We start from the raw sequence: 23,011 nt of genomic DNA, 5'->3' as shown, positions 1-23,011 counted from the left end.
GGTGTCTGTCGTTATTCAACGTGCGAGAATTGGCACCAGAGGTCCTGAATCATGTTTTGGAGCAGTTCACACGTTAGTGGCTCATTCAATCAGCAACAGCAATGAAAGAAATTACACTCTCAGAGGAACATCTGGACCTGTGCTTTCATAGCGTCGCTAGTATTAAGGTGCGCCCCGAGATCTAAGCCACGTTGGAACTGAAACGGAGGAATCGACAGAGAGGCTACAGAATGACATCGCATCCATTTGGTTTTCTTTAAATCACTGACGAGCAGGAAAATGTAAACGGGGAAGGCGAGTGGGGAAGTGAGGCAGTTGCAGCTCTGGAGAAAGTCCTTCTTTGTGATTCACTCAGCAACCAGAGACGTGACGGTGACTCAGGCGTGAGAGCTCTTCACATCATGAACAAACAGCAATCAAGGGCAGTTAGCACCTCTTCCGGACTGGGGGTGGGGTGAGGTAATTACCTTTTGACTTCTGTTACTATGTTCAGAAACTGCCTTTTGGATTGAGGTGAACAGAAACTGCATTTCTAAAAAGCACCATGGAACTTGTTAAAATTTATTGAGTCGCTTTTTTCTCATCGATTCCCACACAGGTTTCCAACTCAGTTGGTATCCATGAGGCTCATGTCCAGGTGTGATAATCTCTGCAGCAAATTGCACGGTTAAGGTAAAAGGCAAGGAAAGTGGCATCTCGAACCGGCCCCGAGGTCAGACCTTCCTTACAATGTAATCTGTCGTTCTCGGATTGTAATACTACCTCCGGTTTTAGGATGGAACATTCTTTGGGAACCTTATTCTGCAAAACAGACACAGTGCCTGAAACTATGCTGCACGGTATGATTTGGGAAACGGCCTGCTCAGCTTTGTGCATTTTCCCTGTAGTCCGGTGTGTTTCATGTTCCGTGTAAACGTGTAAGTTGTCCTGTTTCGAGCAATGGGTGAAATCATTTAGCAAAGCAAGAATCGAAATTGCAGTAATGTCAAGTAGCTCATGGTAATTTGACCCAATCATAACCGATCATATATTCTCACGCACTCACAGATACATTTGTTTCTGAATCCAGTCTGAGAAGATAGACTCAGCTTACCAGTGATTTTTGTCTGGATTGATGGGCTATCGTTAACTGCTGAGAAATTGATATTGTAGACGGGCACATCCCAGCAGCTGTGCGAGTCGGAGAGGGATCATGGAACCTTTTTCACTTGAGTTTACATCTGTTGTTATGCAGGAAAACAATTGGAAGTGCAAGAAAATGAACTCGCGCGCGTGTTGCTAGTGTGGCCGAGCGGTCTAAGGCGCTGGATTAAGGCTCCCGTCTCGCCCGAGGGGTGGGTTAGAATCCCACCGCTGCCGTTTCTGCGGAGCTGCTGGTTTAAATGCTGTTTCATTCCCCTGCTGCATTTCTGTTTGAAACAGAAGCAAAATGAGTTTGCTTCCCGGGGAATTTCCTGCGGTGTGGGAAAGTGCCGAATTTTCCAAAGTGTCTGTGCTGTCATGATCGTGTTCGCCTCCCGCGCGGAAAATCGCCAGCGGCTCCACTGTTGCTTTCTGTTCCAGGCAAGTTGAGCTTTTACTGGAACCGAATGGAGACTGTTGTTGCGAAACAGAGTCCTACGGTGACTCGACTCGTCGTTATTTGGTTTTCTGGCCAATGAGAAAATCGTTCCAATGTATTTCGATGTCATATGTTATTGAATTTCTCCCACTTCCTCCTTTTCCGTCCTGGAGTCATCGGAAGGGAAAGGTAATCTAATCGAGACTGTGATTGGTGAAATTCACTTTTTATGGCCCATTCTTATTATGTTCTTTCTTTGTCTCTTTGCAGCATTGTCTGGGCAGTGGTGGTGCACTCAGGCTCCAGTATGTTTGAAAGAGTAGTTTGGAATTGCCCTGTTGTTATTTGTGTGATAACTTTATGGCTCATGCCCCCGGACTGTCTCACATTTAGCATTCATGCTCGCTGTGTCTGAAAATGCATTTGGTTTTCCAGTTTTGTTTGTGTTCCGTGTTAAATGCTTTCTGTTTTGCGATTCGCTCAATACATTACGAATTAACAGGGTTTCTGAGGTAACTTCCAGCTGCAAAAATCCTCAACTGAGAATCTGGGAAACTTTCACGGAGTATGGTCAGTCGGAGCAAAAGTAAGGAAGTCGTTCGTTTCTGCAGTGTTTCACAATGCTACCTTTCCCGTGAGCCGTCGAACAGACTAAATGATTTTGCCACAGACTGCGACGGTAAGCTCCGCAAAAACGTAATTCTTTAAAGCAGGTGTAAGCAACACAACGTTACCGGGTTACACCGCGTGGAAACAGATACTTCGGTGTATCTCGTCCATGCTCACCACATAGCCAAAATTAAACAAGTCCCATGAAACAACGAGTTAACGGAAACAGAAAGGCGAAAGGTAGAATGGCTTCAACTTTCTGTGTTGGATGCCACTGAGCTGCAGCGGCTGCGACCGCGGCTTGTTTCTGTAGTGTAGTGGTCATCACTTTCGCCTCACACGCGAAAGGTCCCCAGTTCGAAACTGGGCAGAAACTGCTTTGCTCTTCAACTGCAGCCTTTGACATCGACAAGAACGGAGCTTTCTTGCTTGCTTTCCCATGTGCAAACCTGCCTTCGAATTTGCTTGAATAAATCTTCTCTCGTCGTGCAATGCAATGCGATTCCATTTAATTACTGTGCAAAGCATTGTAAAGTTTTTCTCCAACATCGTTCTGATCATATGCCATTCTGTTTGAGAGTGTAGTTACCCCCTTCTGATCCTTCCACGAAAAGCATTACCGCATTCGCATTCCTTGCGCAGGCGGCCCGGTTCAAAGACAGGGAAGAAGCTGATGTGCTGGTGTCACAGTGCACCACGGATTCCTCAACTAGTCTGTCTGTCAAATGTATCCCAAAGTCGTCTCTGAAAGACCTCATTTGGAAGGTGTCTGTCGTTATTCAACGTGCGAGAATTGGCACCAGAGGTCCTGAATCATGTTTTGGAGCAGTTCACACGTTAGTGGCTCATTCAATCAGCAACAGCAATGAAAGAAATTACACTCTCAGAGGAACATCTGGACCTGTGCTTTCATAGCGTCGCTAGTATTAAGGTGCGCCCCGAGATCTAAGCCACGTTGGAACTGAAACGGAGGAATCGACAGAGAGGCTACAGAATGACATCGCATCCATTTGGTTTTCTTTAAATCACTGACGAGCAGGAAAATGTAAACGGGGAAGGCGAGTGGGGAAGTGAGGCAGTTGCAGCTCTGGAGAAAGTCCTTCTTTGTGATTCACTCAGCAACCAGAGACGTGACGGTGACTCAGGCGTGAGAGCTCTTCACATCATGAACAAACAGCAATCAAGGGCAGTTAGCACCTCTTCCGGACTGGGGGTGGGGTGAGGTAATTACCTTTTGACTTCTGTTACTATGTTCAGAAACTGCCTTTTGGATTGAGGTGAACAGAAACTGCATTTCTAAAAAGCACCATGGAACTTGTTAAAATTTATTGAGTCGCTTTTTTCTCATCGATTCCCACACAGGTTTCCAACTCAGTTGGTATCCATGAGGCTCATGTCCAGGTGTGATAATCTCTGCAGCAAATTGCACGGTTAAGGTAAAAGGCAAGGAAAGTGGCATCTCGAACCGGCCCCGAGGTCAGACCTTCCTTACAATGTAATCTGTCGTTCTCGGATTGTAATACTACCTCCGGTTTTAGGATGGAACATTCTTTGGGAACCTTATTCTGCAAAACAGACACAGTGCCTGAAACTATGCTGCACGGTATGATTTGGGAAACGGCCTGCTCAGCTTTGTGCATTTTCCCTGTAGTCCGGTGTGTTTCATGTTCCGTGTAAACGTGTAAGTTGTCCTGTTTCGAGCAATGGGTGAAATCATTTAGCAAAGCAAGAATCGAAATTGCAGTAATGTCAAGTAGCTCATGGTAATTTGACCCAATCATAACCGATCATATATTCTCACGCACTCACAGATACATTTGTTTCTGAATCCAGTCTGAGAAGATAGACTCAGCTTACCAGTGATTTTTGTCTGGATTGATGGGCTATCGTTAACTGCTGAGAAATTGATATTGTAGACGGGCACATCCCAGCAGCTGTGCGAGTCGGAGAGGGATCATGGAACCTTTTTCACTTGAGTTTACATCTGTTGTTATGCAGGAAAACAATTGGAAGTGCAAGAAAATGAACTCGCGCGCGTGTTGCTAGTGTGGCCGAGCGGTCTAAGGCGCTGGATTAAGGCTCCCGTCTCGCCCGAGGGGTGGGTTAGAATCCCACCGCTGCCGTTTCTGCGGAGCTGCTGGTTTAAATGCTGTTTCATTCCCCTGCTGCATTTCTGTTTGAAACAGAAGCAAAATGAGTTTGCTTCCCGGGGAATTTCCTGCGGTGTGGGAAAGTGCCGAATTTTCCAAAGTGTCTGTGCTGTCATGATCGTGTTCGCCTCCCGCGCGGAAAATCGCCAGCGGCTCCACTGTTGCTTTCTGTTCCAGGCAAGTTGAGCTTTTACTGGAACCGAATGGAGACTGTTGTTGCGAAACAGAGTCCTACGGTGACTCGACTCGTCGTTATTTGGTTTTCTGGCCAATGAGAAAATCGTTCCAATGTATTTCGATGTCATATGTTATTGAATTTCTCCCACTTCCTCCTTTTCCGTCCTGGAGTCATCGGAAGGGAAAGGTAATCTAATCGAGACTGTGATTGGTGAAATTCACTTTTTATGGCCCATTCTTATTATGTTCTTTCTTTGTCTCTTTGCAGCATTGTCTGGGCAGTGGTGGTGCACTCAGGCTCCAGTATGTTTGAAAGAGTAGTTTGGAATTGCCCTGTTGTTATTTGTGTGATAACTTTATGGCTCATGCCCCCGGACTGTCTCACATTTAGCATTCATGCTCGCTGTGTCTGAAAATGCATTTGGTTTTCCAGTTTTGTTTGTGTTCCGTGTTAAATGCTTTCTGTTTTGCGATTCGCTCAATACATTACGAATTAACAGGGTTTCTGAGGTAACTTCCAGCTGCAAAAATCCTCAACTGAGAATCTGGGAAACTTTCACGGAGTATGGTCAGTCGGAGCAAAAGTAAGGAAGTCGTTCGTTTCTGCAGTGTTTCACAATGCTACCTTTCCCGTGAGCCGTCGAACAGACTAAATGATTTTGCCACAGACTGCGACGGTAAGCTCCGCAAAAACGTAATTCTTTAAAGCAGGTGTAAGCAACACAACGTTACCGGGTTACACCGCGTGGAAACAGATACTTCGGTGTATCTCGTCCATGCTCACCACATAGCCAAAATTAAACAAGTCCCATGAAACAACGAGTTAACGGAAACAGAAAGGCGAAAGGTAGAATGGTTTCAACTTTCTGTGTTGGATGCCACTGAGCTGCAGCGGCTGCGACCGCGGCTTGTTTCTGTAGTGTAGTGGTCATCACGTTCGCCTCACACGCGAAAGGTCCCCAGTTCGAAACTGGGCAGCAACTGCTTTGCTGTTCAACTGCAGCCTTTGACATCGACAAGAACGGAGCTTTCTTGCTTGCTTTCCCATGTGCAAACCTGCCTTCGAATTTGCTTGAATAAATCTTCTCTCGTCGTGCAATGCAATGCGATTCCATTTAATTACTGTGCAAAGCATTGTAAAGTTTTTCTCCAACATCGTTCTGATCATATGCCATTCTGTTTGAGAGTGTAGTTACCCCCTTCTGATCCTTCCACGAAAAGCATTACCGCATTCGCATTCCTTGCGCAGGCGGCCCGGTTCAAAGACAGGGAAGAAGCTGATGTGCTGGTGTCACAGTGCACCACGGATTCTTCAACTAGTCTGTCTGTCAAATGTATCCCAAAGTCGTCTCTGAAAGACCTCATTTGGAAGGTGTCTGTCGTTATTCAACGTGCGAGAATTGGCACCAGAGGTCCTGAATCATGTTTTGGAGCAGTTCACACGTTAGTGGCTCATTCAATCAGCAACAGCAATGAAAGAAATTACACTCTCAGAGGAACATCTGGACCTGTGCTTTCATAGCGTCGCTAGTATTAAGGTGCGCCCCGAGATCTAAGCCACGTTGGAACTGAAACGGAGGAATCGACAGAGAGGCTACAGAATGACATCGCATCCATTTGGTTTTCTTTAAATCACTGACGAGCAGGAAAATGTAAACGGGGAAGGCGAGTGGGGAAGTGAGGCAGTTGCAGCTCTGGAGAAAGTCCTTCTTTGTGATTCACTCAGCAACCAGAGACGTGACGGTGACTCAGGCGTGAGAGCTCTTCACATCATGAACAAACAGCAATCAAGGGCAGTTAGCACCTCTTCCGGACTGGGGGTGGGGTGAGGTAATTACCTTTTGACTTCTGTTACTATGTTCAGAAACTGCCTTTTGGATTGAGGTGAACAGAAACTGCATTTCTAAAAAGCACCATGGAACTTGTTAAAATTTATTGAGTCGCTTTTTTCTCATCGATTCCCACACAGGTTTCCAACTCAGTTGGTATCCATGAGGCTCATGTCCAGGTGTGATAATCTCTGCAGCAAATTGCACGGTTAAGGTAAAAGGCAAGGAAAGTGGCATCTCGAACCGGCCCCGAGGTCAGACCTTCCTTACAATGTAATCTGTCGTTCTCGGATTGTAATACTACCTCCGGTTTTAGGATGGAACATTCTTTGGGAACCTTATTCTGCAAAACAGACACAGTGCCTGAAACTATGCTGCACGGTATGATTTGGGAAACGGCCTGCTCAGCTTTGTGCATTTTCCCTGTAGTCCGGTGTGTTTCATGTTCCGTGTAAACGTGTAAGTTGTCCTGTTTCGAGCAATGGGTGAAATCATTTAGCAAAGCAAGAATCGAAATTGCAGTAATGTCAAGTAGCTCATGGTAATTTGACCCAATCATAACCGATCATATATTCTCACGCACTCACAGATACATTTGTTTCTGAATCCAGTCTGAGAAGATAGACTCAGCTTACCAGTGATTTTTGTCTGGATTGATGGGCTATCGTTAACTGCTGAGAAATTGATATTGTAGACGGGCACATCCCAGCAGCTGTGCGAGTCGGAGAGGGATCATGGAACCTTTTTCACTTGAGTTTACATCTGTTGTTATGCAGGAAAACAATTGGAAGTGCAAGAAAATGAACTCGCGCGCGTGTTGCTAGTGTGGCCGAGCGGTCTAAGGCGCTGGATTAAGGCTCCCGTCTCGCCCGAGGGGTGGGTTAGAATCCCACCGCTGCCGTTTCTGCGGAGCTGCTGGTTTAAATGCTGTTTCATTCCCCTGCTGCATTTCTGTTTGAAACAGAAGCAAAATGAGTTTGCTTCCCGGGGAATTTCCTGCGGTGTGGGAAAGTGCCGAATTTTCCAAAGTGTCTGTGCTGTCATGATCGTGTTCGCCTCCCGCGCGGAAAATCGCCAGCGGCTCCACTGTTGCTTTCTGTTCCAGGCAAGTTGAGCTTTTACTGGAACCGAATGGAGACTGTTGTTGCGAAACAGAGTCCTACGGTGACTCGACTCGTCGTTATTTGGTTTTCTGGCCAATGAGAAAATCGTTCCAATGTATTTCGATGTCATATGTTATTGAATTTCTCCCACTTCCTCCTTTTCCGTCCTGGAGTCATCGGAAGGGAAAGGTAATCTAATCGAGACTGTGATTGGTGAAATTCACTTTTTATGGCCCATTCTTATTATGTTCTTTCTTTGTCTCTTTGCAGCATTGTCTGGGCAGTGGTGGTGCACTCAGGCTCCAGTATGTTTGAAAGAGTAGTTTGGAATTGCCCTGTTGTTATTTGTGTGATAACTTTATGGCTCATGCCCCCGGACTGTCTCACATTTAGCATTCATGCTCGCTGTGTCTGAAAATGCATTTGGTTTTCCAGTTTTGTTTGTGTTCCGTGTTAAATGCTTTCTGTTTTGCGATTCGCTCAATACATTACGAATTAACAGGGTTTCTGAGGTAACTTCCAGCTGCAAAAATCCTCAACTGAGAATCTGGGAAACTTTCACGGAGTATGGTCAGTCGGAGCAAAAGTAAGGAAGTCGTTCGTTTCTGCAGTGTTTCACAATGCTACCTTTCCCGTGAGCCGTCGAACAGACTAAATGATTTTGCCACAGACTGCGACGGTAAGCTCCGCAAAAACGTAATTCTTTAAAGCAGGTGTAAGCAACACAACGTTACCGGGTTACACCGCGTGGAAACAGATACTTCGGTGTATCTCGTCCATGCTCACCACATAGCCAAAATTAAACAAGTCCCATGAAACAACGAGTTAACGGAAACAGAAAGGCGAAAGGTAGAATGGTTTCAACTTTCTGTGTTGGATGCCACTGAGCTGCAGCGGCTGCGACCGCGGCTTGTTTCTGTAGTGTAGTGGTCATCACGTTCGCCTCACACGCGAAAGGTCCCCAGTTCGAAACTGGGCAGCAACTGCTTTGCTGTTCAACTGCAGCCTTTGACATCGACAAGAACGGAGCTTTCTTGCTTGCTTTCCCATGTGCAAACCTGCCTTCGAATTTGCTTGAATAAATCTTCTCTCGTCGTGCAATGCAATGCGATTCCATTTAATTACTGTGCAAAGCATTGTAAAGTTTTTCTCCAACATCGTTCTGATCATATGCCATTCTGTTTGAGAGTGTAGTTACCCCCTTCTGATCCTTCCACGAAAAGCATTACCGCATTCGCATTCCTTGCGCAGGCGGCCCGGTTCAAAGACAGGGAAGAAGCTGATGTGCTGGTGTCACAGTGCACCACGGATTCTTCAACTAGTCTGTCTGTCAAATGTATCCCAAAGTCGTCTCTGAAAGACCTCATTTGGAAGGTGTCTGTCGTTATTCAACGTGCGAGAATTGGCACCAGAGGTCCTGAATCATGTTTTGGAGCAGTTCACACGTTAGTGGCTCATTCAATCAGCAACAGCAATGAAAGAAATTACACTCTCAGAGGAACATCTGGACCTGTGCTTTCATAGCGTCGCTAGTATTAAGGTGCGCCCCGAGATCTAAGCCACGTTGGAACTGAAACGGAGGAATCGACAGAGAGGCTACAGAATGACATCGCATCCATTTGGTTTTCTTTAAATCACTGACGAGCAGGAAAATGTAAACGGGGAAGGCGAGTGGGGAAGTGAGGCAGTTGCAGCTCTGGAGAAAGTCCTTCTTTGTGATTCACTCAGCAACCAGAGACGTGACGGTGACTCAGGCGTGAGAGCTCTTCACATCATGAACAAACAGCAATCAAGGGCAGTTAGCACCTCTTCCGGACTGGGGGTGGGGTGAGGTAATTACCTTTTGACTTCTGTTACTATGTTCAGAAACTGCCTTTTGGATTGAGGTGAACAGAAACTGCATTTCTAAAAAGCACCATGGAACTTGTTAAAATTTATTGAGTCGCTTTTTTCTCATCGATTCCCACACAGGTTTCCAACTCAGTTGGTATCCATGAGGCTCATGTCCAGGTGTGATAATCTCTGCAGCAAATTGCACGGTTAAGGTAAAAGGCAAGGAAAGTGGCATCTCGAACCGGCCCCGAGGTCAGACCTTCCTTACAATGTAATCTGTCGTTCTCGGATTGTAATACTACCTCCGGTTTTAGGATGGAACATTCTTTGGGAACCTTATTCTGCAAAACAGACACAGTGCCTGAAACTATGCTGCACGGTATGATTTGGGAAACGGCCTGCTCAGCTTTGTGCATTTTCCCTGTAGTCCGGTGTGTTTCATGTTCCGTGTAAACGTGTAAGTTGTCCTGTTTCGAGCAATGGGTGAAATCATTTAGCAAAGCAAGAATCGAAATTGCAGTAATGTCAAGTAGCTCATGGTAATTTGACCCAATCATAACCGATCATATATTCTCACGCACTCACAGATACATTTGTTTCTGAATCCAGTCTGAGAAGATAGACTCAGCTTACCAGTGATTTTTGTCTGGATTGATGGGCTATCGTTAACTGCTGAGAAATTGATATTGTAGACGGGCACATCCCAGCAGCTGTGCGAGTCGGAGAGGGATCATGGAACCTTTTTCACTTGAGTTTACATCTGTTGTTATGCAGGAAAACAATTGGAAGTGCAAGAAAATGAACTCGCGCGCGTGTTGCTAGTGTGGCCGAGCGGTCTAAGGCGCTGGATTAAGGCTCCCGTCTCGCCCGAGGGGTGGGTTCGAATCCCACCGCTGCCGTTTCTGCGGAGCTGCTGGTTTAAATGCTGTTTCATTCCCCTGCTGCATTTCTGTTTGAAACAGAAGCAAAATGAGTTTGCTTCCCGGGGAATTTCCTGCGGTGTGGGAAAGTGCCGAATTTTCCAAAGTGTCTGTGCTGTCATGATCGTGTTCGCCTCCCGCGCGGAAAATCGCCAGCGGCTCCACTGTTGCTTTCTGTTCCAGGCAAGTTGAGCTTTTACTGGAACCGAATGGAGACTGTTGTTGCGAAACAGAGTCCTACGGTGACTCGACTCGTCGTTATTTGGTTTTCTGGCCAATGAGAAAATCGTTCCAATGTATTTCGATGTCATATGTTATTGAATTTCTCCCACTTCCTCCTTTTCCGTCCTGGAGTCATCGGAAGGGAAAGGTAATCTAATCGAGACTGTGATTGGTGAAATTCACTTTTTATGGCCCATTCTTATTATGTTCTTTCTTTGTCTCTTTGCAGCATTGTCTGGGCAGTGGTGGTGCACTCAGGCTCCAGTATGTTTGAAAGAGTAGTTTGGAATTGCCCTGTTGTTATTTGTGTGATAACTTTATGGCTCATGCCCCCGGACTGTCTCACATTTAGCATTCATGCTCGCTGTGTCTGAAAATGCATTTGGTTTTCCAGTTTTGTTTGTGTTCCGTGTTAAATGCTTTCTGTTTTGCGATTCGCTCAATACATTACGAATTAACAGGGTTTCTGAGGTAACTTCCAGCTGCAAAAATCCTCAACTGAGAATCTGGGAAACTTTCACGGAGTATGGTCAGTCGGAGCAAAAGTAAGGAAGTCGTTCGTTTCTGCAGTGTTTCACAATGCTACCTTTCCCGTGAGCCGTCGAACAGACTAAATGATTTTGCCACAGACTGCGACGGTAAGCTCCGCAAAAACGTAATTCTTTAAAGCAGGTGTAAGCAACACAACGTTACCGGGTTACACCGCGTGGAAACAGATACTTCGGTGTATCTCGTCCATGCTCACCACATAGCCAAAATTAAACAAGTCCCATGAAACAACGAGTTAACGGAAACAGAAAGGCGAAAGGTAGAATGGTTTCAACTTTCTGTGTTGGATGCCACTGAGCTGCAGCGGCTGCGACCGCGGCTTGTTTCTGTAGTGTAGTGGTCATCACGTTCGCCTCACACGCGAAAGGTCCCCAGTTCGAAACTGGGCAGCAACTGCTTTGCTGTTCAACTGCAGCCTTTGACATCGACAAGAACGGAGCTTTCTTGCTTGCTTTCCCATGTGCAAACCTGCCTTCGAATTTGCTTGAATAAATCTTCTCTCGTCGTGCAATGCAATGCGATTCCATTTAATTACTGTGCAAAGCATTGTAAAGTTTTTCTCCAACATCGTTCTGATCATATGCCATTCTGTTTGAGAGTGTAGTTACCCCCTTCTGATCCTTCCACGAAAAGCATTACCGCATTCGCATTCCTTGCGCAGGCGGCCCGGTTCAAAGACAGGGAAGAAGCTGATGTGCTGGTGTCACAGTGCACCACGGATTCTTCAACTAGTCTGTCTGTCAAATGTATCCCAAAGTCGTCTCTGAAAGACCTCATTTGGAAGGTGTCTGTCGTTATTCAACGTGCGAGAATTGGCACCAGAGGTCCTGAATCATGTTTTGGAGCAGTTCACACGTTAGTGGCTCATTCAATCAGCAACAGCAATGAAAGAAATTACACTCTCAGAGGAACATCTGGACCTGTGCTTTCATAGCGTCGCTAGTATTAAGGTGCGCCCCGAGATCTAAGCCACGTTGGAACTGAAACGGAGGAATCGACAGAGAGGCTACAGAATGACATCGCATCCATTTGGTTTTCTTTAAATCACTGACGAGCAGGAAAATGTAAACGGGGAAGGCGAGTGGGGAAGTGAGGCAGTTGCAGCTCTGGAGAAAGTCCTTCTTTGTGATTCACTCAGCAACCAGAGACGTGACGGTGACTCAGGCGTGAGAGCTCTTCACATCATGAACAAACAGCAATCAAGGGCAGTTAGCACCTCTTCCGGACTGGGGGTGGGGTGAGGTAATTACCTTTTGACTTCTGTTACTATGTTCAGAAACTGCCTTTTGGATTGAGGTGAACAGAAACTGCATTTCTAAAAAGCACCATGGAACTTGTTAAAATTTATTGAGTCGCTTTTTTCTCATCGATTCCCACACAGGTTTCCAACTCAGTTGGTATCCATGAGGCTCATGTCCAGGTGTGATAATCTCTGCAGCAAATTGCACGGTTAAGGTAAAAGGCAAGGAAAGTGGCATCTCGAACCGGCCCCGAGGTCAGACCTTCCTTACAATGTAATCTGTCGTTCTCGGATTGTAATACTACCTCCGGTTTTAGGATGGAACATTCTTTGGGAACCTTATTCTGCAAAACAGACACAGTGCCTGAAACTATGCTGCACGGTATGATTTGGGAAACGGCCTGCTCAGCTTTGTGCATTTTCCCTGTAGTCCGGTGTGTTTCATGTTCCGTGTAAACGTGTAAGTTGTCCTGTTTCGAGCAATGGGTGAAATCATTTAGCAAAGCAAGAATCGAAATTGCAGTAATGTCAAGTAGCTCATGGTAATTTGACCCAATCATAACCGATCATATATTCTCACGCACTCACAGATACATTTGTTTCTGAATCCAGTCTGAGAAGATAGACTCAGCTTACCAGTGATTTTTGTCTGGATTGATGGGCTATCGTTAACTGCTGAGAAATTGATATTGTAGACGGGCACATCCCAGCAGCTGTGCGAGTCGGAGAGGGATCATGGAACCTTTTTCACTTGAGTTTACATCTGTTGTTATGCAGGAAAACAATTGGAAGTGCAAGAAAATGAACTCGCGCGCGTGTTGCTAGTGTGGCCGAGCGGTCTAAGGCGCTGGATTAAGGCTCCCGTCTCGCCCGAGGGGTGGGTTCGAATCCCACCGCTGCCGTTTCTGCGGAGCTGCTGGTTTAAATGCTGTTTCATTCCCCTGCTGCATTTCTGTTTGAAACAGAAGCAAAATGAGTTTGCTTCCCGGGGAATTTCCTGCGGTGTGGGAAAGTGCCGAATTTTCCAAAGTGTCTGTGCTGTCATGATCGTGTTCGCCTCCCGCGCGGAAAATCGCCAGCGGCTCCACTGTTGCTTTCTGTTCCAGGCAAGTTGAGCTTTTACTGGAACCGAATGGAGACTGTTGTTGCGAAACAGAGTCCTACGGTGACTCGACTCGTCGTTATTTGGTTTTCTGGCCAATGAGAAAATCGTTCCAATGTATTTCGATGTCATATGTTATTGAATTTCTCCCACTTCCTCCTTTTCCGTCCTGGAGTCATCGGAAGGGAAAGGTAATCTAATCGAGACTGTGATTGGTGAAATTCACTTTTTATGGCCCATTCTTATTATGTTCTTTCTTTGTCTCTTTGCAGCATTGTCTGGGCAGTGGTGGTGCACTCAGGCTCCAGTATGTTTGAAAGAGTAGTTTGGAATTGCCCTGTTGTTATTTGTGTGATAACTTTATGGCTCATGCCCCCGGACTGTCTCACATTTAGCATTCATGCTCGCTGTGTCTGAAAATGCATTTGGTTTTCCAGTTTTGTTTGTGTTCCGTGTTAAATGCTTTCTGTTTTGCGATTCGCTCAATACATTACGAATTAACAGGGTTTCTGAGGTAACTTCCAGCTGCAAAAATCCTCAACTGAGAATCTGGGAAACTTTCACGGAGTATGGTCAGTCGGAGCAAAAGTAAGGAAGTCGTTCGTTTCTGCAGTGTTTCACAATGCTACCTTTCCCGTGAGCCGTCGAACAGACTAAATGATTTTGCCACAGACTGCGACGGTAAGCTCCGCAAAAACGTAATTCTTTAAAGCAGGTGTAAGCAACACAACGTTACCGGGTTACACCGCGTGGAAACAGATACTTCGGTGTATCTCGTCCATGCTCACCACATAGCCAAAATTAAACAAGTCCCATGAAACAACGAGTTAACGGAAACAGAAAGGCGAAAGGTAGAATGGCTTCAACTTTCTGTGTTGGATGCCACTGAGCTGCAGCGGCTGCGACCGCGGCTTGTTTCTGTAGTGTAGTGGTCATCACGTTCGCCTCACACGCGAAAGGTCCCCAGTTCGAAACTGGGCAGCAACTGCTTTGCTGTTCAACTGCAGCCTTTGACATCGACAAGAACGGAGCTTTCTTGCTTGCTTTCCCATGTGCAAACCTGCCTTCGAATTTGCTTGAATAAATCTTCTCTCGTCGTGCAATGCAATGCGATTCCATTTAATTACTGTGCAAAGCATTGTAAAGTTTTTCTCCAACATCGTTCTGATCATATGCCATTCTGTTTGAGAGTGTAGTTACCCCCTTCTGATCCTTCCACGAAAAGCATTACCGCATTCGCATTCCTTGCGCAGGCGGCCCGGTTCAAAGACAGGGAAGAAGCTGATGTGCTGGTGTCACAGTGCACCACGGATTCTTCAACTAGTCTGTCTGTCAAATGTATCCCAAAGTCGTCTCTGAAAGACCTCATTTGGAAGGTGTCTGTCGTTATTCAACGTGCGAGAATTGGCACCAGAGGTCCTGAATCATGTTTTGGAGCAGTTCACACGTTAGTGGCTCATTCAATCAGCAACAGCAATGAAAGAAATTACACTCTCAGAGGAACATCTGGACCTGTGCTTTCATAGCGTCGCTAGTATTAAGGTGCGCCCCGAGATCTAAGCCACGTTGGAACTGAAACGGAGGAATCGACAGAGAGGCTACAGAATGACATCGCATCCATTTGGTTTTCTTTAAATCACTGACGAGCAGGAAAATGTAAACGGGGAAGGCGAGTGGGGAAGTGAGGCAGTTGCAGCTCTGGAGAAAGTCCTTCTTTGTGATTCACTCAGCAACCAGAGACGTGACGGTGACTCAGGCGTGAGAGCTCTTCACATCATGAACAAACAGCAATCAAGGGCAGTTAGCACCTCTTCCGGACTGGGGGTGGGGTGAGGTAATTACCTTTTGACTTCTGTTACTATGTTCAGAAACTGCCTTTTGGATTGAGGTGAACAGAAACTGCATTTCTAAAAAGCACCATGGAACTTGTTAAAATTTATTGAGTCGCTTTTTTCTCATCGATTCCCACACAGGTTTCCAACTCAGTTGGTATCCATGAGGCTCATGTCCAGGTGTGATAATCTCTGCAGCAAATTGCACGGTTAAGGTAAAAGGCAAGGAAAGTGGCATCTCGAACCGGCCCCGAGGTCAGACCTTCCTTACAATGTAATCTGTCGTTCTCGGATTGTAATACTACCTCCGGTTTTAGGATGGAACATTCTTTGGGAACCTTATTCTGCAAAACAGACACAGTGCCTGAAACTATGCTGCACGGTATGATTTGGGAAACGGCCTGCTCAGCTTTGTGCATTTTCCCTGTAGTCCGGTGTGTTTCATGTTCCGTGTAAACGTGTAAGTTGTCCTGTTTCGAGCAATGGGTGAAATCATTTAGCAAAGCAAGAATCGAAATTGCAGTAATGTCAAGTAGCTCATGGTAATTTGACCCAATCATAACCGATCATATATTCTCACGCACTCACAGATACATTTGTTTCTGAATCCAGTCTGAGAAGATAGACTCAGCTTACCAGTGATTTTTGTCTGGATTGATGGGCTATCGTTAACTGCTGAGAAATTGATATTGTAGACGGGCACATCCCAGCAGCTGTGCGAGTCGGAGAGGGATCATGGAACCTTTTTCACTTGAGTTTACATCTGTTGTTATGCAGGAAAACAATTGGAAGTGCAAGAAAATGAACTCGCGCGCGTGTTGCTAGTGTGGCCGAGCGGTCTAAGGCGCTGGATTAAGGCTCCCGTCTCGCCCGAGGGGTGGGTTCGAATCCCACCGCTGCCGTTTCTGCGGAGCTGCTGGTTTAAATGCTGTTTCATTCCCCTGCTGCATTTCTGTTTGAAACAGAAGCAAAATGAGTTTGCTTCCCGGGGAATTTCCTGCGGTGTGGGAAAGTGCCGAATTTTCCAAAGTGTCTGTGCTGTCATGATCGTGTTCGCCTCCCGCGCGGAAAATCGCCAGCGGCTCCACTGTTGCTTTCTGTTCCAGGCAAGTTGAGCTTTTACTGGAACCGAATGGAGACTGTTGTTGCGAAACAGAGTCCTACGGTGACTCGACTCGTCGTTATTTGGTTTTCTGGCCAATGAGAAAATCGTTCCAATGTATTTCGATGTCATATGTTATTGAATTTCTCCCACTTCCTCCTTTTCCGTCCTGGAGTCATCGGAAGGGAAAGGTAATCTAATCGAGACTGTGATTGGTGAAATTCACTTTTTATGGCCCATTCTTATTATGTTCTTTCTTTGTCTCTTTGCAGCATTGTCTGGGCAGTGGTGGTGCACTCAGGCTCCAGTATGTTTGAAAGAGTAGTTTGGAATTGCCCTGTTGTTATTTGTGTGATAACTTTATGGCTCATGCCCCCGGACTGTCTCACATTTAGCATTCATGCTCGCTGTGTCTGAAAATGCATTTGGTTTTCCAGTTTTGTTTGTGTTCCGTGTTAAATGCTTTCTGTTTTGCGATTCGCTCAATACATTACGAATTAACAGGGTTTCTGAGGTAACTTCCAGCTGCAAAAATCCTCAACTGAGAATCTGGGAAACTTTCACGGAGTATGGTCAGTCGGAGCAAAAGTAAGGAAGTCGTTCGTTTCTGCAGTGTTTCACAATGCTACCTTTCCCGTGAGCCGTCGAACAGACTAAATGATTTTGCCACAGACTGCGACGGTAAGCTCCGCAAAAACGTAATTCTTTAAAGCAGGTGTAAGCAACACAACGTTACCGGGTTACACCGCGTGGAAACAGATACTTCGGTGTATCTCGTCCATGCTCACCACATAGCCAAAATTAAACAAGTCCCATGAAACAACGAGTTAACGGAAACAGAAAGGCGAAAGGTAGAATGGCTTCAACTTTCTGTGTTGGATGCCACTGAGCTGCAGCGGCTGCGACCGCGGCTTGTTTCTGTAGTGTAGTGGTCATCACGTTCGCCTCACACGCGAAAGGTCCCCAGTTCGAAACTGGGCAGCAACTGCTTTGCTGTTCAACTGCAGCCTTTGACATCGACAAGAACGGAGCTTTCTTGCTTGCTTTCCCATGTGCAAACCTGCCTTCGAATTTGCTTGAATAAATCTTCTCTCGTCGTGCAATGCAATGCGATTCCATTTAATTACTGTGCAAAGCATTGTAAAGTTTTTCTCCAACATCGTTCTGATCATATGCCATTCTGTTTGAGAGTGTAGTTACCCCCTTCTGATCCTTCCACGAAAAGCATTACCGCATTCGCATTCCTTGCGCAGGCGGCCCGGTTCAAAGACAGGGAAGAAGCTGATGTGCTGGTGTCACAGTGCACCACGGATTCTTCAACTAGTCTGTCTGTCAAATGTATCCCAAAGTCGTCTCTGAAAGACCTCATTTGGAAGGTGTCTGTCGTTATTCAACGTGCGAGAATTGGCACCAGAGGTCCTGAATCATGTTTTGGAGTAGTTCACACGTTAGTGGCTCATTCAATCAGCAACAGCAATGAAAGAAATTACACTCTCAGAGGAACATCTGGACCTGTGCTTTCATAGCGTCGCTAGTATTAAGGTGCGCCCCGAGATCTAAGCCACGTTGGAACTGAAACGGAGGAATCGACAGAGAGGCTACAGAATGACATCGCATCCATTTGCTTTTCTTTAAATCACTGACGAGCAGGAAAATGTAAACGGGGAAGGCGAGTGGGGAAGTGAGGCAGTTGCAGCTCTGGAGAAAGTCCTTCTTTGTGATTCACTCAGCAACCAGAGACGTGACGGTGACTCAGGCGTGAGAGCTCTTCACATCATGAACAAACAGCAATCAAGGGCAGTTAGCACCTCTTCCGGACTGGGGGTGGGGTGAGGTAATTACCTTTTGACTTCTGTTACTATGTTCAGAAACTGCCTTTTGGATTGAGGTGAACAGAAACTGCATTTCTAAAAAGCACCATGGAACTTGTTAAAATTTATTGAGTCGCTTTTTTCTCATCGATTCCCACACAGGTTTCCAACTCAGTTGGTATCCATGAGGCTCATGTCCAGGTGTGATAATCTCTGCAGCAAATTGCACGGTTAAGGTAAAAGGCAAGGAAAGTGGCATCTCGAACCGGCCCCGAGGTCAGACCTTCCTTACAATGTAATCTGTCGTTCTCGGATTGTAATACTACCTCCGGTTTTAGGATGGAACATTCTTTGGGAACCTTATTCTGCAAAACAGACACAGTGCCTGAAACTATGCTGCACGGTATGATTTGGGAAACGGCCTGCTCAGCTTTGTGCATTTTCCCTGTAGTCCGGTGTGTTTCATGTTCCGTGTAAACGTGTAAGTTGTCCTGTTTCGAGCAATGGGTGAAATCATTTAGCAAAGCAAGAATCGAAATTGCAGTAATGTCAAGTAGCTCATGGTAATTTGACCCAATCATAACCGATCATATATTCTCACGCACTCACAGATACATTTGTTTCTGAATCCAGTCTGAGAAGATAGACTCAGCTTACCAGTGATTTTTGTCTGGATTGATGGGCTATCGTTAACTGCTGAGAAATTGATATTGTAGACGGACACATCCCAGCAGCTGTGCGAGTCGGAGAGGGATCATGGAACCTTTTTCACTTGAGTTTACATCTGTTGTTATGCAGGAAAACAATTGGAAGTGCAAGAAAATGGACTCGCGCGCGTGTTGCTAGTGTGGCCGAGCGGTCTAAGGCGCTGGATTAAGGCTCCCGTCTCGCCCGAGGGGTGGGTTCGAACCCCACCGCTGCCGTTTCTGCGGAGCTGCTGGTTTAAATGCTGTTTCATTCCCCTGCTGCATTTCTGTTTGAAACAGAAGCAAAATGAGTTTGCTTCCCGGGGAATTTCCTGCGGTGTGGGAAAGTGCCGAATTTTCCAAAGTGTCTGTGCTGTCGTGATCGTGTTCGCCTCCCGCGCGGAAAATCGCCAGCGGCTCCACTGTTGCTTTCTGTTCCAGGCAAGTTGAGCTTTTACTGGAACCGAATGGAGACTGTTGTTGCGAAACAGAGTCCTACGGTGACTCGACTCGTCGTTATTTGGTTTTCTGGCCAATGAGAAAATCGTTCCAATGTATTTCGATGTCATATGTTATTGAATTTCTCCCACTTCCTCCTTTTCCGTCCTGGAGTCATCGGAAGGGAAAGGTAATCTAATCGAGACTGTGATTGGTGAAATTCACTTTTTATGGCCCATTCTTATTATGTTCTTTCTTTGTCTCTTTGCAGCATTGTCTGGGCAGTGGTGGTGCACTCAGGCTCCAGTATGTTTGAAAGAGTAGTTTGGAATTGCCCTGTTGTTATTTGTGTGATAACTTTATGGCTCATGCCCCCGGACTGTCTCACATTTAGCATTCATGCTCGCTGTGTCTGAAAATGCATTTGGTTTTCCAGTTTTGTTTGTGTTCCGTGTTAAATGCTTTCTGTTTTGCGATTCGCTCAATACATTACGAATTAACAGGGTTTCTGAGGTAACTTCCAGCTGCAAAAATCCTCAACTGAGAATCTGGGAAACTTTCACGGAGTATGGTCAGTCGGAGCAAAAGTAAGGAAGTCGTTCGTTTCTGCAGTGTTTCACAATGCTACCTTTCCCGTGAGCCGTCGAACAGACTAAATGATTTTGCCACAGACTGCGACGGTAAGCTCCGCAAAAACGTAATTCTTTAAAGCAGGTGTAAGCAACACAACGTTACCGGGTTACACCGCGTGGAAACAGATACTTCGGTGTATCTCGTCCATGCTCACCACATAGCCAAAATTAAACAAGTCCCATGAAACAACGAGTTAACGGAAACAGAAAGGCGAAAGGTAGAATGGCTTCAACTTTCTGTGTTGGATGCCACTGAGCTGCAGCGGCTGCGACCGCGGCTTGTTTCTGTAGTGTAGTGGTCATCACGTTCGCCTCACACGCGAAAGGTCCCCAGTTCGAAACTGGGCAGCAACTGCTTTGCTGTTCAACTGCAGCCTTTGACATCGACAAGAACGGAGCTTTCTTGCTTGCTTTCCCATGTGCAAACCTGCCTTCGAATTTGCTTGAATAAATCTTCTCTCGTCGTGCAATGCAATGCGATTCCATTTAATTACTGTGCAAAGCATTGTAAAGTTTTTCTCCAACATCGTTCTGATCATATGCCATTCTGTTTGAGAGTGTAGTTACCCCCTTCTGATCCTTCCACGAAAAGCATTACCGCATTCGCATTCCTTGCGCAGGCGGCCCGGTTCAAAGACAGGGAAGAAGCTGATGTGCTGGTGTCACAGTGCACCACGGATTCTTCAACTAGTCTGTCTGTCAAATGTATCCCAAAGTCGTCTCTGAAAGACCTCATTTGGAAGGTGTCTGTCGTTATTCAACGTGCGAGAATTGGCACCAGAGGTCCTGAATCATGTTTTGGAGCAGTTCACACGTTAGTGGCTCATTCAATCAGCAACAGCAATGAAAGAAATTACACTCTCAGAGGAACATCTGGACCTGTGCTTTCATAGCGTCGCTAGTATTAAGGTGCGCCCCGAGATCTAAGCCACGTTGGAACTGAAACGGAGGAATCGACAGAGAGGCTACAGAATGACATCGCATCCATTTGGTTTTCTTTAAATCACTGACGAGCAGGAAAATGTAAACGGGGAAGGCGAGTGGGGAAGTGAGGCAGTTGCAGCTCTGGAGAAAGTCCTTCTTTGTGATTCACTCAGCAACCAGAGACGTGACGGTGACTCAGGCGTGAGAGCTCTTCACATCATGAACAAACAGCAATCAAGGGCAGTTAGCACCTCTTCCGGACTGGGGGTGGGGTGAGGTAATTACCTTTTGACTTCTGTTACTATGTTCAGAAACTGCCTTTTGGATTGAGGTGAACAGAAACTGCATTTCTAAAAAGCACCATGGAACTTGTTAAAATTTATTGAGTCGCTTTTTTCTCATCGATTCCCACACAGGTTTCCAACTCAGTTGGTATCCATGAGGCTCATGTCCAGGTGTGATAATCTCTGCAGCAAATTGCACGGTTAAGGTAAAAGGCAAGGAAAGTGGCATCTCGAACCGGCCCCGAGGTCAGACCTTCCTTACAATGTAATCTGTCGTTCTCGGATTGTAATACTACCTCCGGTTTTAGGATGGAACATTCTTTGGGAACCTTATTCTGCAAAACAGACACAGTGCCTGAAACTATGCTGCACGGTATGATTTGGGAAACGGCCTGCTCAGCTTTGTGCATTTTCCCTGTAGTCCGGTGTGTTTCATGTTCCGTGTAAACGTGTAAGTTGTCCTGTTTCGAGCAATGGGTGAAATCATTTAGCAAAGCAAGAATCGAAATTGCAGTAATGTCAAGTAGCTCATGGTAATTTGACCCAATCATAACCGATCATATATTCTCACGCACTCACAGATACATTTGTTTCTGAATCCAGTCTGAGAAGATAGACTCAGCTTACCAGTGATTTTTGTCTGGATTGATGGGCTATCGTTAACTGCTGAGAAATTGATATTGTAGACGGGCACATCCCAGCAGCTGTGCGAGTCGGAGAGGGATCATGGAACCTTTTTCACTTGAGTTTACATCTGTTGTTATGCAGGAAAACAATTGGAAGTGCAAGAAAATGAACTCGCGCGCGTGTTGCTAGTGTGGCCGAGCGGTCTAAGGCGCTGGATTAAGGCTCCCGTCTCGCCCGAGGGGTGGGTTCGAATCCCACCGCTGCCGTTTCTGCGGAGCTGCTGGTTTAAATGCTGTTTCATTCCCCTGCTGCATTTCTGTTTGAAACAGAAGCAAAATGAGTTTGCTTCCCGGGGAATTTCCTGCGGTGTGGGAAAGTGCCGAATTTTCCAAAGTGTCTGTGCTGTCATGATCGTGTTCGCCTCCCGCGCGGAAAATCGCCAGCGGCTCCACTGTTGCTTTCTGTTCCAGGCAAGTTGAGCTTTTACTGGAACCGAATGGAGACTGTTGTTGCGAAACAGAGTCCTACGGTGACTCGACTCGTCGTTATTTGGTTTTCTGGCCAATGAGAAAATCGTTCCAATGTATTTCGATGTCATATGTTATTGAATTTCTCCCACTTCCTCCTTTTCCGTCCTGGAGTCATCGGAAGGGAAAGGTAATCTAATCGAGACTGTGATTGGTGAAATTCACTTTTTATGGCCCATTCTTATTATGTTCTTTCTTTGTCTCTTTGCAGCATTGTCTGGGCAGTGGTGGTGCACTCAGGCTCCAGTATGTTTGAAAGAGTAGTTTGGAATTGCCCTGTTGTTATTTGTGTGATAACTTTATGGCTCATGCCCCCGGACTGTCTCACATTTAGCATTCATGCTCGCTGTGTCTGAAAATGCATTTGGTTTTCCAGTTTTGTTTGTGTTCCGTGTTAAATGCTTTCTGTTTTGCGATTCGCTCAATACATTACGAATTAACAGGGTTTCTGAGGTAACTTCCAGCTGCAAAAATCCTCAACTGAGAATCTGGGAAACTTTCACGGAGTATGGTCAGTCGGAGCAAAAGTAAGGAAGTCGTTCGTTTCTGCAGTGTTTCACAATGCTACCTTTCCCGTGAGCCGTCGAACAGACTAAATGATTTTGCCACAGACTGCGACGGTAAGCTCCGCAAAAACGTAATTCTTTAAAGCAGGTGTAAGCAACACAACGTTACCGGGTTACACCGCGTGGAAACAGATACTTCGGTGTATCTCGTCCATGCTCACCACATAGCCAAAATTAAACAAGTCCCATGAAACAACGAGTTAACGGAAACAGAAAGGCGAAAGGTAGAATGGCTTCAACTTTCTGTGTTGGATGCCACTGAGCTGCAGCGGCTGCGACCGCGGCTT

The 23,011-nt window shown here is 46.0% G+C and overlaps 7 non-coding genes across 7 annotated transcripts; all 7 read left to right on the top strand.

Moving 5' to 3' along the window:
- Positions 1–2,473: 2,473 nt before the first annotated feature.
- On the top strand, positions 2,474–2,546 carry trnav-cac (transfer RNA valine (anticodon CAC)). Its single transcript has one exon. It is a non-coding gene; the product is annotated as a tRNA-Val (tRNA).
- Positions 2,547–5,407: 2,861 nt separating this feature from the next.
- On the top strand, positions 5,408–5,480 carry trnav-cac (transfer RNA valine (anticodon CAC)). The gene has a single exon. It is a non-coding gene; the product is annotated as a tRNA-Val (tRNA).
- Positions 5,481–8,341: 2,861 nt separating this feature from the next.
- On the top strand, positions 8,342–8,414 carry trnav-cac (transfer RNA valine (anticodon CAC)). Its single transcript has one exon. It is a non-coding gene; the product is annotated as a tRNA-Val (tRNA).
- Positions 8,415–11,275: 2,861 nt separating this feature from the next.
- On the top strand, positions 11,276–11,348 carry trnav-cac (transfer RNA valine (anticodon CAC)). Its single transcript has one exon. It is a non-coding gene; the product is annotated as a tRNA-Val (tRNA).
- A 2,861-nt stretch (positions 11,349–14,209) lies between these two features.
- On the top strand, positions 14,210–14,282 carry trnav-cac (transfer RNA valine (anticodon CAC)). The gene has a single exon. It is a non-coding gene; the product is annotated as a tRNA-Val (tRNA).
- A 2,861-nt stretch (positions 14,283–17,143) lies between these two features.
- On the top strand, positions 17,144–17,216 carry trnav-cac (transfer RNA valine (anticodon CAC)). The gene has a single exon. It is a non-coding gene; the product is annotated as a tRNA-Val (tRNA).
- A 2,861-nt stretch (positions 17,217–20,077) lies between these two features.
- trnav-cac (transfer RNA valine (anticodon CAC)) lies at positions 20,078–20,150 on the top strand. The gene has a single exon. It is a non-coding gene; the product is annotated as a tRNA-Val (tRNA).
- The last annotated feature ends 2,861 nt before the right edge of the window (positions 20,151–23,011 follow it).

The sequence above is a fragment of the Chiloscyllium punctatum genome, chromosome 18, assembly GCF_047496795.1.
Source record: "Chiloscyllium punctatum isolate Juve2018m chromosome 18, sChiPun1.3, whole genome shotgun sequence".
Classification (NCBI taxonomy): Eukaryota; Metazoa; Chordata; class Chondrichthyes; order Orectolobiformes; family Hemiscylliidae; genus Chiloscyllium; species Chiloscyllium punctatum.
Note: the sequence above shows the minus strand (reverse complement) of the source record. Positions and strands in the feature narration are given on the sequence as shown.